Source organism: Ornithodoros turicata, chromosome 1, assembly GCF_037126465.1.
Source record: "Ornithodoros turicata isolate Travis chromosome 1, ASM3712646v1, whole genome shotgun sequence".
NCBI lineage: Eukaryota > Metazoa > Arthropoda > Arachnida > Ixodida > Argasidae > Ornithodoros > Ornithodoros turicata.
This window is the reverse complement of record NC_088201.1, coordinates 201,086,959-201,103,216: the sequence shown is the minus strand read 5'-3', so window position 1 is coordinate 201,103,216 and position 16,258 is coordinate 201,086,959. Positions and strand designations below refer to the sequence as shown.

Sequence of the window (16,258 nt, the reverse complement as noted above, 5' to 3'; positions counted from 1 at the left end):
GTGGGGGTCAGTGTCCCCCTCAGTGGTCCGAACAAACAAAAAGCGGTCGCTCAGGAAGTCCGGGATCCAAAGAAAGGGAGCGCCTCCGATACCACTTTCTTGCAGTGTCGCGATGATGGCGCTATGAAAAACACTATCGTACGCTTTCTTTACGTCCAGGATGACGGCACCAGTCATGCGATCTTCAGCTCTTGCCTGCTGCGTCTCAGTCACTAGGTCGATAACATTATCTGTCGCCGACCGACCCTGCCGAAAGCCTTGCATTACTTCGGGGAAGAATCGCACGGTCTCGAGGTACCAACTCAGGCGGCGGAACACCATGCGTTCCAACGTCTTGCCCACGCAGCTAGTAAGGGCAATCGGACGGAGGGAGTACATGGTTTCTTGGGTATATGTTGTTGATGATATATTTCGTTTCTGTTTAATGTTGAATATTTTCTTGTGTCTGATGTCTGTTATATGACTGTTCAGTTGTTTGCATTACTGAGTGAGGTATACAATTTTCCTTTAGCACAGAGCTGGGCCAACAGCTGTGGAGTGTGAACCCCCAAGGCCACGTCTCGGCAATTGGTATGAGTGCTTCCATTTCCTGGAAGTATTCTTTGCCTGCTATTGGCACTTCGCAGTGGCCATTTCTTCTGCTTTATGTAAAACATATTTCTGTTTTGTGCAACGGAAAGAAAGTACGCTGTCACGAAACAAAAGTTCACCGAAAACTCTCAAAACATGTGCAGCCATTGCCATAGATTTATAGTACATCTCTCTCTCTCATAGGGTCATCACTACTGCACTTCTCAGGCATTGTTCTTCCCCTGGACAACGACAAAATGCTAAAAGCAAGGGGCGCGGAGATAACATTGGCGCTTCAGCTCGGAGTGTATTTCAACTACGATGCGCAGTACCTGCCACCAATGTTTCTTGCGTTAGAATTCATGCAATGGTATGCGTTCTCATGTATTACACTCATCATATCATAAATCGTTATCACTTAGTCGACAACTACTACGCTGTATGCATGCTTGTATTGTTTATAGTTACCGTGTGGTGACAATAAGTTTTACGACCATGTGTTTCAAATGTTTCTACCAGTATTTTCTGTCTTTATATTCCTCGGTTTCACAGGTACCGAAAAACCTGGTGCTGCTCTAGGCAACGTGGTGTTATTGAGCAACTGGGTTATCATACGTTACTTGTGGACAGCTAGGTTTGCAAATTTTATTGTGCCAGTTCCGGTGGCAGAAGGAAATTAGCAGCGTTATCTAATTCATGAACAGATGGCCGACCTGCCCATGAAGCTGGGAAGGCAGTCCAACACCTGACATGGTACAGCATGAAAAATTAGGATTGTTGAAAAATGTCCTCCTTTTTATTTCACAGCTGTTTTGGACACATCAGCCCTGAAGGAGGAACAAAGAACCCGGAATGATAAACAAGATTAAGTGGCATGCCTGTTCCAATTCTATCACTCCTCTGCAAACTAGGGTAAAGTTCAAAGGTAGGTATCCCTTTAGCCCTTTAGCCGTTTAGCCTTCTTAGTCTGCAGTTTATTTCTATTTGGTCACCATTCCCCAAAATTTCATACTATTAACCATTTGTCATTGTGCTTTTGAGTCCCTATTTGTGAGTCTTGATATATGTTCCTTGCAACTTCTTCCACATGTGCTAGTTAGGATGAGCTGAATACTACAGGGCAGGCACAACAGACATACTTCTGTGCTTTCACGTACTTTGTCTACGTTCATGCATTGTGCTTTTTCAAGTGCACAGGTTAAGACTGTGTTGAGCACTTCAGTTTATACATAATTATGTATTGTCCCTTCTTATGCTTTACATTCAATGTTCTTAATTTCATGTTTTGTTCTGATTGCCGTTCTGCAAAAAGTTACTGCACTGTACACTTCAGTGAATATATTGTTTTATGAACAGAGAACATTTCGTGTGGGTGTCTGATTATAATACAGGTAGAACATGATTCCATAAAATGATAGACAGTAATTTTACAGGCTGGTGCGTGTTTCTATAATGCAGTAAACCATCATAATAACGGTGAACCATTACACAACAAGAACACTGTCTCATCTTTTACACTCTAAGCAAAAAGGGTGTCGCCACGACTCCTTTTGGGGTGTACTTGCCCGTCGCATAGATGACTCCCCTGAAAGTGTAGTGGAACGCCCCTAATGAGGGGTGCACTTCACTGCAGGGGTGCAGGTGCAGGGGTGCAATGCAGGGGTGCACTGGGGTGCACGTGTGGTGCACCCCATCACAGCGAGTGTCTGTATACCCAGAAGGGAGTACCACTACGCCCCGTTGCAGGTAGTATTCGTACCCCCAGAAGGGTGTGCCAGTACACCAAGAAGGGAGTACTGGTACACCTCATTGCAGGGAGTGTCTGTATGCCCAGAAGGGAGTACCAGTGCACCCTGTTGCAGGTGGTGTTCATACGCCCACAAGGGTGTGCCAGTACACCCAGAAGGGCATACCAGCAGATTTCACGACAGGGAGTGTCTTTACACTCACTGGTGTACTGGTACGCCCTTGCATGGGAATACGAATGGGCGTACTCAGATACCAATAGGAGCATACCAGTGATCCCTGTCTGATGGTGTACGAGGATGCCCTTTGTGGAGTGTACCTACGCGCCTTCTTATTGGATAAAGTAGTGCACTCATGTGCAACAGTTAGGTGCGACAAGATTTGAAATGTGCCATGGAATGCCCTTCCCTCTGGGACTCTACGAAGCGGCGTGTAACATGGCGTGTTCTGGAAAACAATCAAAAGGTAAATTCATGAACAGTTTATTATACATGGGCTTACAAGTATGGCACTGATGATAAGAATAAAAAAAAAGAGCTCAAGTGCATTGCTAACTTGAAAGTTGTATCTAAAACATACATATTCAAAATTCAAACTGATAATAATGAAAGCAAGGGCTCCTACACATAAGTGTACTGAGAACTGGGCAACTGAACTTGAAATGTGTGCAAGTGTAATAATGTGGAGCAAGGGACCTAGAAGACTTAGCCTGGGGCATTAAAACCTGTTCATTGTAATGAAACGTGATGCAAACACTTATACTTTGTTACGCATATGAGTAAAAAAATTGAAGTAGGAAGATCAATAAATCGTTAGCATATGCTTAGGTTAAAAAGAGACCACCACAAGGCCTCCACATGCTCCATGGCAGTGGTAAAGAATAAACAACATTAAATAATAGTACAAGCAGTGATTTCAGCATACTGCTGGTTGGTAATGTTTTCATTACGTCCTAGACAAAGTGGCATGCCTCCGATGCACAGCAGGCATCTCACAGAAACTTTCTCCACATTGTTGCTACAGGGCCACTGGCTCGACAAACATGGCACATTTTGTTTTGGCAGTGAGCCAGTCTTTTCGAAAGCGTTAACAATGGATGCTGTGCTGACGGGAGTATAGCAAGTAAAGTTTGCACTGCTACTGCCAATTCACTATGTCTCCTCGCTTGTCAACGACCTCCTTTAGTTTCTTTCAAACCAGTTGAAAGCCAATAAACACAGTTTGTGCACAGTTAAAGGGGTTGTGACAGTTACCTGACCTCTTAAGACAAATGTGACTTCTGGGAAGACGCATGAAGACAGTAACACTGCATGAGCTGGTGCCGGTTTGCCAGTGCCTTACAGATATTCTGAAAGTTCTTCACTCTTAAGGCTAAAGCTTTAAAGTATTGGTGTTTGGCCTCAAAGCGCATGCACCAGTAATATCTATGAATATACTCAATGCCAGCATAATCCGTGGGTAACGAATGAGAAAGTGCCCCTTTGGGATGATCCTAGCTGAAGGATACTGGGTGATGAAGCACTTTAGGAAATTCTGAATTCTTCCCTAGTGAAAAGACCCCTCAGGTCTAATGTGTTATGGGACTGAGAGGGCCTCTCAGGCTGGTGGACCTCTGAGGCTGAGAGGACCTCTCAGATTGACAGGACCTATCAGGACCTCTCAGAAGCTAATTCCCAGATCTGACATCGGAACATCAATGTTCAATTTCGCCGTCTACGCTTCACCTGTCGTCGGAGCGGTACAATCATACAGTGCTATGATACACCAGAGATAGATACAGACAAGTACATGCCACAAAACTCCACGTATATTGAGTTCCTTCGATTGTACAGATACACTCAAGGCATGAACACTGCTATCAGATTATCTAACAGTTATTTCAAATGTCTTGCAGAATTGTCAATATCTAATATTTGTTGAAGGATCGCTCGCAAGAAACTACACGAAACGGTAAATAGCAGCAACAGAAACTAGATTTAGCACTTACATGTCTACGTAAGCATACAGTCATCATCAACACATACTGTCATATTCCATAAAGCGTGAACTCATGGGACACATATTCGCAATGTCCGTACAGCGGCGATGAAAAATATTCTTGAGGAACTCTGCTTCTCGGTGATCAAGTTCGTCTGTTTAACGTACACTTGGGGATTCGCGATGCATCGTCTAGTTTCCGTTGCTTGCGTAAGACGTCAACTAACTGGCGAGGTTGGGTTCTCACCACCTTGGGTTCTCACCATCTGTCGCTTCGTACGAGATTCATCTGTAAGAAATACAATTTCAAAATGTCAGTGTAAGTCAATGTGCAGGCATCGAAATATATAACATACCGTCTGGCACAAAGCGCCGTTGGTAACCTAACGTGGTTGGTAATCTTCCTATCGACGCACATAATGCGTGTCTGCGAACAGTGCTAAAGCGTAAAGTGAACAGGAATCCCAGGCAGCACAGCGCGACGACCCAACGTCGGTGCGCCGGCGGCGACCGACCAGACCGGGTCGGCTCCCGACCATGGTCCGGCATACGGTTTGCAACACGGGGATGTTAATGGTCCGTTATCGGCAGCCTGTATCGTACCCCAACGATTTCCCGAGGTGGAGCCAATGCACACTTGCGGGTACCTCCTACCCCCCAAACAAGAGTTAATTTGCGCGATTTTTAAAAACAAAATCAATATGTCATTGTAGAAAACTCTTTATTGCATCATAGTCACAAAATACATGGGTTCTTTAATGCATCACTTCACCAGCAATGAAAGAAAGAGAATTACATTGAAAGTATATAACCATCAGTCCCGCATCTGTACTATTTACTTCACAGATATTTCGTTAACACAGGTTATATGGAACAGAGATAGAAGTTGGAACTCGTTACCAGTTAAGTTCTAACTGTTGAAAGATGGAAGCCACTGAAAAGGTTAGCCAGAACATAATTGTAGGCCGGTTCCACGTTAGCTCAGACAGGGACGTCCCATGGACCTTCTGAATTTTCATGAGTTTTCATATATATTTAGACGCTCATCGCAGATGATGATCAACATTGGTAGAATTAATCATTCGAATACTTTCCGTGCAAAAAATCGAGAAATCCAGCCCTGAATTCGATTGTTGCAATTTTGCCGTGTTTGCACGTGTATACATCCTGAGTCCTACAAGATATCGTAGTGCATTTTTTTTGTGCTTTAGTATACCTACCTGCCAGCACTCCGAGCGCAAATTTAGGCGCACAGGTGGAGCACTGTATCGTATAAAAAGCGGCGAACATGCTCTGTCGCGCACTTTTGTTCAAACTTCGACGCTTCTTGCTCTGGCTGTCGTTATCTCCGACACGTTCGTACGCAGTGGGGCCGCGTTTTAACGCGCTAATCAGTAGTATACGCCTTTGGAGAAGAATTTTTGCGTTAGGTGAAAGGCCTAACATCGGGCCATATCCTGGGAAAATATATACGAAATTAAGTGGGACCTTTTTGAGAAATACACGCGCAAAATCCACGTTTATTTCGAAATATTCCTAAACATTTGCCTATTTAAGCACATGCCGCTAGGAAGTATATGCAGGATATATATATCAGATGAAAGAGCATTAAAAGATGAGTGAGCTGATACCAAGTATTGCGATCAGGGACATCTATAGCCAGAGATATCAGGCGTTGAAATCAGGACAAAAGTGCGCGAGAGGGCATGTTCGCCATTTTTTATAGCACACAGCGTTGCACCTGCGCTCTAAAATTTGCTCTCTGACAGCTGGCCTGTAGGCATAATAAAACAGCATAAAAAATTTCACAACAGTATCTCTTAAAGGAGCAGTCTAGAGGCCCACAACTTTGTTTCTGTTTTTGGTCAGTATGGAATGTTAGGTCGCCGAAAACAGTTTTCCCACAATTAGTGCAACCGTAGCTAAATTGGGACGCCTGCAATAGCCCCCCGAACCTCCCGCGCGCGAAACACCCTCCTTCGCCTTCACGATAGGCACGTGATGAGCGCCACCACACACGTCACTATGTGACGCAAGTGGTGAGGACGCTCCTCATTGGACTTGGGATCACATGATCGAGGTGAGCAACATTGCCCAGGCCGGAGCGTCTGCTACCGCTTCGGAGACCCCATGCGTTCTCTGGCTTCGTGATGTCTGAAACGGAGGGTTTGAAGGCTGTCCACGACACAACCACGATTTTTTGGGACTGCAGGACCGCAGGCACCACGGGAAGAACGAGTGGTGCAGCCCGAAATTAACTGCGTTTGTACAGCAAAAACCCCGTGCTTCTGTGCTTCAGTGTGCAGCCTGTCCGACAGTTTTCACCGCGCAGTTGGTTCAGTGACTAACAGGTGGCGCCACAATACCGCCGCCATCGCTAGCTTTCTGCTGCTGTGAATTCTGAGATTGCACAGAAGCCACGGATATATTACTCTTGTGATCGTAATCTTATTTTGTCAGGCTGCGTATATGCTTCTCTTTTTTAAGAAAACGTGATATAAATCATATACATAATAGAAGTCAACAAGAAGCAGCTCGCAATGTTCGTAGCAGACGGTTTTTCCTACGAACGAATGAGGGGCTCTCTACCACGAACGTCACACTAGAGTGGGTGTGGTCTGCAGTTGGAGCGCTCCGGCCTGTCATCGCGGCAGCGATTTTCCAAATTAATTGCATCGTGGTGATACAACTTTGGACGGAAATATTTTGTGGGAATGCTTTTCACATACAAGATGACAGCAGTTTTGGGCCATGTTAGATACCACTTTAATGCTCCTTTAACACTCGGGAGGTATACGCGTGCAAACACGGCAAAACTGAAACATCAGAATTCAGGGCCGGATTTTCTCAATTTTTTTGCACGAAAGCTATTCGGCAAAAATGTTGATCATAATATACGATAAGCTTATAAATATCAAAAATACTGAAGACCCAGGAGGTCGATGGGATCTCCCTGCCTGAAGTGACGTGAAACCGTCCGGTAACTAAATTTCAAACGCAGTTACACGTAATAAAACGTAATGCAAATTGACGTGAAGTTAAGCTACTTTAGAAATGTAAGAGGTTACCTTCAAGTTATTTGCTACTCAATATATATACGTTTCAGCTCTTGACCTGTCTATATGGTTAATTCAGACCTTGCTGTCACAATGGGCGATTCAAGACGTTTCAAAATAGTCTTGATATACAAAAATGATATCAATATCTGCTACGACAAAAGAAGCCTACATTTACGGGCCTCTTTAGGAAGGGATTTGATGATTTTAATCTCGTAATAAGGCACATGAATAAGGAGCACAAAGCAAGTTTATGCTCTACGAGTTGTCCCCAACATACATATCGTAGAACTGTGCAAAGTTTTAATCCTGCTGCTCAATGCCCTCTATCATTATCAATACACTTTTAATCGTTAAGATGCGCGATACCTGAGCTTCCTAATGCTCGGCTAAAACATAATTTGTAATATTCACCGTGTAACAACACCGTGTAACCAGAGTTAGTCGCGCCATGCACGTGCCATCTTTCATCTCAAGTCATGGGGGGAGGACTCAGCCTGCGATGTTTGTAGACCAGGATTGAACAAAAGGAACTTTGAACATTCTTCAAGTTACTTGGACGAACCTAACCCCCCCCCCTCACCCCCCGAAACAAAAGAAAAAGGGAAAGGAACGAGCTCTTCAAGAAGTTACTGGAGCCCAAAAGCAAAGAGCTACGCAAAAAGTTATTGAAAATAGCTAAGCAGAGTAGCCTAGTTACGGTATCGAGTTACTGGTAACGAGTTACGCCCAACAACATGGAACACGTGAACAACTTGAGAATCCGTACTACATGTGGCATGATCGTTCTATACCTTCTTTTAAGAAAATAGAAGAAATATTCGAGCACCTTTGCTAATACGAGGACAACATACAGACAATTTGGGAACCACAATCTAAGGAAAAAGGCGTGAGAAGGTGGTAACTTTGATACATGATAAGGGGTGTAAAAAGCTGGTAAAACAAATTATCATCCATCCAAATTACAACAAAAAGGTGCACGCCCCCCTCTCTCACCGAATCAGAAGCGGTAACCCTATTATTCGTGGCAGAGAGTGAGGTAGCAGGTAGAACTTTGCAACCTTTTAGGCACAACATATGCGACAGCTATTACCTCCTAAAAGGTCCACCCTTTTTTCTGAGAGTGCAGTATGGCACATGTAGTGTGACTCGTACCCTTGTCTTTAGGATAAATATTAATGTATCAAGAAGATGCCTTTTCTTATGGCTTTCTTGCTAGGAAGGCCTCTTATTATGGATACCTGAAGTGCGTTTAAAAGAAAAACAACACAGCATACCAGACTGTATTCCTTTCAAGCAATCATCACAGCGCGATAGGTCATAGTGTTGTAACCGAAGTGCGGGGTGGATTCTGAAAGTGGAAGATAGCTCGAGGTCAGGGTTACACTGAGAAAAGTACACCACACCACATGATGCACACGTCATTGAATACAGACCAAATAGCCAAACTTACAGTTTTCAGCATGACATGACAAGATCCGCTAGAAAAATCTTGACCATCATCACTGGCTCTGAGGCAGAGAGCTGGTGGTGGGCACTTCGGTGATACCTTCATCAAGGCATTGATTCCTTTAAGCACGCTCTGGTAGTGGTCCAGCATGACATTCTGAATGAAATATCAGGATAGCTTTCATCCACTCACAGTTTCAAAGAAATTGACATATCATGCGTCGATCACATTGCGCAAACGGATTAAAGCGGAATAATTTATTCCCTTCGGAGGTTCCTTTTTTTCTTTTCTTTTTATTTAGACTGACTCCAAAAACCAACCTTGAGCTGAAGTCCTCCAGCATTCCAGTTTTGTACGCACGCAGGAGATGAAAAGAACAGCTGCAGCACGCAGTCATCCTGCGAAATGGGTACATTTCGTTTGATGTCAAATACACAATACATACGATTCCACACTTTACTGAACCATATTTTCACCAAAACAGAGTCCATTATCCTAAAAGCAACGCATAAACCACAATGGATCACTGAAATCGAAACTATGCGATGCTAAGTTTCGGGAGAAGCCTTCTAGAACGGTGTCACTCATGTTGAAAAGCATCTATGAGTAACATTTATCAATGCGAGGAATACTACAAAAAGATATAGCACTTACCACTCGATGAATCGCTTAAAAATGTTGGAATTCCTCAAAAGTTTCGGGAGCACGGCCGGATACATTCGTTTCTCGCAGCGAGAGCGACGGGGACTCCTACAGTGCAAACACGGCTGGATGATCGAGGAACATCATTGGCCAGATTCGAAACTGTCGGTTACGTGATTGCATCACTCGGCGCCTGACTGTCTGGGAAGAGAAATCCGTTGCTGCACCCCGGTCATGTGACTGATTATCGTGAAGTGACCAGATCAGCATCGGGGAGCGATCCTATATTTTGGTCACATGACCAAGGTCAGTCCAGACCGGGAAATGATCAGAGCAGCATCGGGGAGCGATCCTATATTATTGTTTACATGACCAAAAGGAGACCAGAGCGGGAAATGATCAGGGCACGGTCGGGGGACTACCTTATTTTCTCTTATGTTCTACCTCCTCAGTTCGCACACCGCTGGGAACCAGTCGGGCACTATCGCCCGTTCAGGAGCCGGAGCTCCGATTGCGTTCCCATTCTTTTCCCGAGGGTTTGTGCTGCCTGGGATGCCTGTCACTCACAAAAGCATATTTGACGCATCGTCTACATACCTGATAAACAGTTAGAATACCGAAGACAAAACGCAAATTACTTGATATCCGCGGCCACCGTCCTCACACTTCAACGTTTCAAAACAGACTGATTGAACCGCTGGCGACTGGCCGAAACGCTTCCACTTACGTGCAGTGCAATAATGCACGGATTGCAAGAACAATAGATTTCAAGGGGGAACGACAATACAAGGTTATCACGCCACGTGTTCCTTGGAGGAATAATGCACAAACATATAAAATCTTGCGAACTATTTTCCAAAGCGGACGAGATAGCATGTCCCGCGGCGCGGAAAACATGTGGCAACTTGCTCTGACAGGTGTTGCGCGACGCACTGTCGCAAAGCTGTTTGAGAGGTCCCCCCAAACCCCTCAGGGCTACATGAATGATTCTACAACGTCTTCCAGATTTTCTCTAAAAGGTCCTCTCAGACCCTTCAGTGCTGCCTGAAAGGTCCTCTCAGACCTCTCAGGAAATTTTGTGAGGTCTCTTAGACACATTTTCGATAGGGAATGTCGGAACTGATAGGCAAAGAGTAGGCAAAGTGCACCAGAGAGTGCAACAGCTTTTCTTCAAATATTAATCTGTTCGCAATTACTATGCGTGGGAGTGCAATCAACATCAGACAACAAAGGAAGCGTGCTACTTTGTGACTGTTCGGAGCCTGTGTTGAAAAACAAAAGCATATGCAAACCAGAAGAGCTCTATACTCACGATTTTCCTCAAATGTTAAGTGCTGTTTGTTGAAACATTCCCTGTGTTTTGCTGGACTTTGTCTTTCGATGTTGCTGCCCGCCATTTATGAAAACTGCAAAAACAGCTGTTAACTGTAATGTCTGTAATGTTTGTGGTGTCAGGAACCCCACAATCCTTATCTTAGGTCAGCTACACAAACTGGTAATGTAATTGGGCCATCTGCACCTGAGACCCAACACGAGTTCACATCTATATCACCAAAATTTTACGGGAAAATGGAGCGTTCAACATACTACACTGGACATTGGCTGAGGCAGATGAAGTCTGATTTTGTTCGCGGAGTTCGACGTCTGGCTAAGGGCAGGTCATGTTCTAGTACGCATTCTTCATTGGCAGTGTCCCCTGCGAAAAGTGGCATGTTAGAACATTCAGAAGAACCACCTAGACCATGCTACAACATTTACTATCTGAACTCACACTGCGGTCCATTCCATGTACATCCATATTTATGTCGCCTGCTTCGAGCTCTTTTTCGGCATTCCGTAGACCAGCACCTATCTCAAACGAATAAGGGCTGGGTGTATCTCAAGCCATAGAGCACGGCATACGAGGTACGTCGACGCATAGCTTCTTCACTGTGCAGATTAAACTACGCGCTACGCCTTTGTCTTGCTGTTTCGTGCTAGCGTCCATCGTTTCGAAATGCCTCGTCAGAATGACAAGCATCCCGCACATTGTCTGCACCAACGAATAATTAGGTCGGGGCTAAAAAGCGAACCAGACCCATTCACGTACGTATAAGTTCGTTCAAAATATCGTGTTGCAACAAGCCAGACACTCAATTCACGTGAACGCCACCGCCGCACTGAGAAGAGAAAGTGGGAGCGGAAGTTACGACGCGCTGGCCCCGCGTCGTCGTTAGCATTGTGAAACGGAGGTGTCGATTTCTCGCGAAGGTGTTCCAGTACACCCCTATGATCCCGTCACGGAAAACAAACAAATGGAGGGCGCGAAAAGGGTGTTCTGGTGCACCCTTCGGTCTGGTGGGGTGTACTTCTTGCGTTTACACCCCTGTGACACCCTTTTTTCTTAGAGTGTAGATGGGGTGTACACGTAATGTAGGAATACAGTGACATATGATTTTCACGAGTTTGTGTCGAATATCTCGAAACCACTTTCCCGTCTTTTTCACGGCGTTCACAGTTAATACAGCTGTCATGCAGTTTCACTTTTTGTTTCTTTTTGATGGAATAGTTCTTGCAGTGTATGATAATCACCGCAAAGAGGCGCACGCCTCCCTGTCTCCTCGAATCAGATAACACTATCATTAAGTGGCAATGCACTCTTAAAAATGAAATTCACCACATAGCACGCTCCTAGCCAACCATCATGCCGAATGAAAACGTTCTCGCCCCCGATTTGTTGAAAATGGGAGGCGGAGCCTATTCTGTGCCGTGTATAATGGGTAGAAAATATGCTCCGCCTCCCGTTTTCAACAAATCTAGGGCAAGAATGTTGTCATTCGGGATGATGTTTAGCTAGGAGGCGTGCTGTGTGGTGAAGTTCATTTTTAAGAATGTGGTTGTCACAAAGCGTGCTATGCGGTGAACTTCAGTTCTTAGAGCGTTCCCGCACTCGTGTACCTTTCTTTCGCTCGCTTTGATCTTGATGCTCGTGGCCACTGTCTTGTCGCAAACAAAACTACCCTTTTGTCACAAGAAAGCAAAACAAATGAAGACAGGGACACTTCCTCCTTCTGCCGCAGATGTCGCGCACGATTTTTTTTTTTTTTTGCCACGGGCGGGGCAAAAGCAGCACTATTTTCGACTATTTACATTGTTATACAAACTTAGTTCTCATAGCACACTCCAAGCGAACCGTCACCTCGTTGATTGATGTTGACCTAATTGACCCTCGTTGACCTAATGATATCGTTATCTGCCCCGATTTGTTAAAAATGGGGGGCGTACGCTTTTTTCGTGGCGCTTATTCCGATGGTTGGCTAGGAGCATGATATGCACTGAAGTTCAGTGCAGTGATTTCTAGGAGTATACACTCTAAAAAATGAGTTTTACCACATAGCAAGCTCCTAGCCAGCCATAACCTAAATTGATATGGTTATCTGGTCTGATTTGTTGAAAACGATAGGCGGAGCATGTTATGCACGTGCATAATCAAACGTTATCATTCGAGATTATAGTTGGCAGGGAGCGTGCTATGCGATGAAACTCATTTCTAAGAGTGATCATTCGCGAACATGAGTGGTACACTACGTGCAATGCGGTGAAGTACTTTTTTTGAGAGTGTACTGTGCATAGTTTTGAGTCTGTCTTTGAAAGTGAGGGTCGCTTGGCAATGGTGTCAAAAGCTTCCAGATTTAATTGCCATAAATCCCACAGCCGCCGGCGAGTACATTGCCAGTTGGAATTGTTCTGTTACTTTAGACGAACACCCTGTATGTCATAAAAATGAACGGTTCCAAATCCATCCTGTTGGTTCTGTGCAGTAGCCACACGCTACGGCCGCAAATCAGGTGTCGCTGTTGGAGGAACCCGGATGACAGTGCTAGAACCGCGCCCGAAAATAGTTTGAGATGTCTGACGGCTGAGAAGCCGCGCCAATTGACCCTTTGCTTTTATGGTGTCAAATATGCTCGTTTCATAGAGCCGTCCGGAGGCAAGCTTCCACCTGGGGCACGATTGCACGAAGCCCCTCCCCCCCATTCCAGACACGCACTAGACGCTTTGTAAACATAAAGGAAGAAAGCAATTCTGAGGTGAAAAATCTCTCGCACGCTATTCGCAAGAATGAGAAGCGATAAATCAGTTCACCATAATCAAGAGCATGGTGCTCACGGGTAGTGGTCGAGAGTCTTGTCCTGTAACTTCATTGCACACTTTTTAAAAGTCGGACCAGTGAAATGAGGCACTTTCCGTGTAGACAGCAATGGTTCTGATGCATGAAGCTTGCGAAAAGTGGCCGTTGGCTTTGTTCTCCCTTATACTGTCATACTTACTGGTCATGAATTATACCGCCAAGAAAAATACTACAGGAGCTTGATAGTTTGCACTGCTTGATATCTCAATATAATATGTGAAGACACCAAGCACACAAGGAAGACCATAAGAGACTGTGGTATCCCAGTATAACGTGTGTATGGGACATATACGTAATGGTTACCACCGCCTCAGTTTTCTTGGCGAGGTTTCTCTACCGAAAAAATTCACACTCCCTCCGCTCCCATGTGAACCCCCCCCCCCCCCCCCCATGGTAACATGATGGAAGACAGGTTGAGCTCTGCACGGCGCTGGCCGGACTCGGCCCACACGCAGCCCTTGTCTAAACCCATATTTAAGAGCATGTATCCGTGAGTTCACCAGGTCCGACCGGGTCACGCAGCTAGTTCCTTGCAGTGCAGGGCCATTAATTCATACGATCACTTGTCTATTTCATTGCTTGAGCGCCTCGAGAGACTATCGTGTGGGCAATACATGTGATGCCGCACAGCAATCACACATAATTCCCGAATGAACTGCCTCCAAGGTGCCCCTGCTCCTCATTTGGGGATGGAATTGTTGTGGACCGGACGAGGGGAATCTGGTACCTTTGCACACTATCTCACACATTAGATGCGTTAGTATGTGCTCGGAAACCGTCTCTGAAGCGGGCACAACAACCAAATCTACCGATCACCATTACCAGAAGAGTTTCTGTTGCATTCATTAGCTATACTCCTTCGTGCACGCGTGGTGGTCCAAGTGATAGTCTTGCCTTTTCAGTCTTTCGTGAAAAATCGCCAATAAAAAGCAAATGAATAAAGCTTGACGGAGGGCTGCTCGGTATATGTTGGTTTTGACGCACTTGTGTGTAGTTTATTCCTTTCGCAAAAAAGTAATGATGATGAGAAGTAGAAAAGTAGTTGGATTGCTACACATTGCTTGAATATGTAATTCAGCTGCAATTCCACATGATGGAATGCAACTACAACAATTAAATAATTACATTAATTGCATTACTTGCACTTATACTGGGTAAAGGCTAAATTTCACAACTTTCGGTATTTTCCCCGCCAAAAATATCAGACATATGTACTAACTTTTGGAAACTGATATAAACGTGTTATGTTCTTTAGTACTACACTGGAAACTTTGTAACGACCGAATTAAAAAACATTGCTCGAAATGGGTTCTTCTTATTTGTTTGGCGAACCTTCAAGTACATTTATATTTCTTTTGGCTTACAATACAGTAGAGCACAGTTTACTTCCTTAGGCTTGTTAGGATCAAACAGTTTAGGAACGCCAGACCACAACGAAGAGCAATCAACTGATGATTGATAGCGATATCACAAAAATCTTTATCAGAGAACAGTTACTAAGACAAATGTCACGTCCTAGACTAGTAAGGAACTTCATTAATTCTAATTGTACTAAACCGAATTTTAAGCGGAGCGTTTTAGGCTCCACTCGCTATATCAGTGTATCAGTATGATTATTTGCAACACTACGTATATGTGAAGCACATTTGCGAAGCATGAGGTTCTTGTCACGTATGTTTGCGCAACACATAGAAGTGCGCACCTAAACGTATTGATAGCACGCGTTCTTATCCTCCCGAGTCTGGCCGCCGACTATAAGCGTAATTCATAGCCTTATGCTGCACAGACATGTGCAACTGAGCCGGCTAGAACTCGAACGTAGCATGGCAGAAGTGATAACAAATCCGACACAAGCCACGTTACCTCGGCTGTTAGCATTCTTCCCGTCGTCCTGCAATTACTACACAGCCCACGCGAAAAGCATCGCTGGGTACGTATTAGTGAACCACGGGAGTTCCCTTACACCCCTTTGTTCGTTGCGACCGTCCTCCCCCGCCCCCGTGAACTTCTACCGATGCACATCAACCTTCTCGTGATATAGTGATATGCATAGTTTTCGACGTGAGCAATGCTGGTCGATGCGGTAACACGAAACATTAAATGGACACAAACACGAAAATCAACAAGCACGCACATGCACACACAGCAAAATGAAACATGACTAACGGCAGACAAGGTGTGGCAGGACTTATGACGGCGTTCATCTGTTTTTGTGTATACCCGTAAACGTGTATAGGTAAACGTATGGTTCGGCTGAAGCACTTTCTATACGCGGAGGAGATATAAGCATCTACAGTTGCCGATGGTGTACCATCTGCGAAAGAACAATCACATCGTAGGCTCACTCCTCACTCTTTGTGAACATATTATAAATCCACCTTAAGGACCCATGTGGCGTATGCCTCGCGGCCACAGGATTGTGGCGGCTTAGCTGCCATTGCTAGGATCGCCAATGGGACACGTTAAAGATATCTGATAGTGATAGTTTTTACGTTGCAACATTGGTCTTTGCGATGACAACCACACGACAAATCTTCGTGCGTACTTTTTAGTGCTTCTTTTTCGAGTCTATGCTGTTCGAGTTATGTCGAGTCTCTGTCAACTGAACGCAGCACCAGGATACGTCCACGTGGGAACCACATTTAG

General features: G+C 44.8%; 1 protein-coding gene across 1 annotated transcript in view; it reads right to left on the bottom strand.

Moving 5' to 3' along the window:
- LOC135375397 (uncharacterized) overlaps window positions 1–16,258 on the bottom strand; it is a 504,420-nt gene that overhangs the window by 137,540 nt on the left and 350,622 nt on the right. The gene's annotated exons all lie outside the window — the stretch shown is intronic.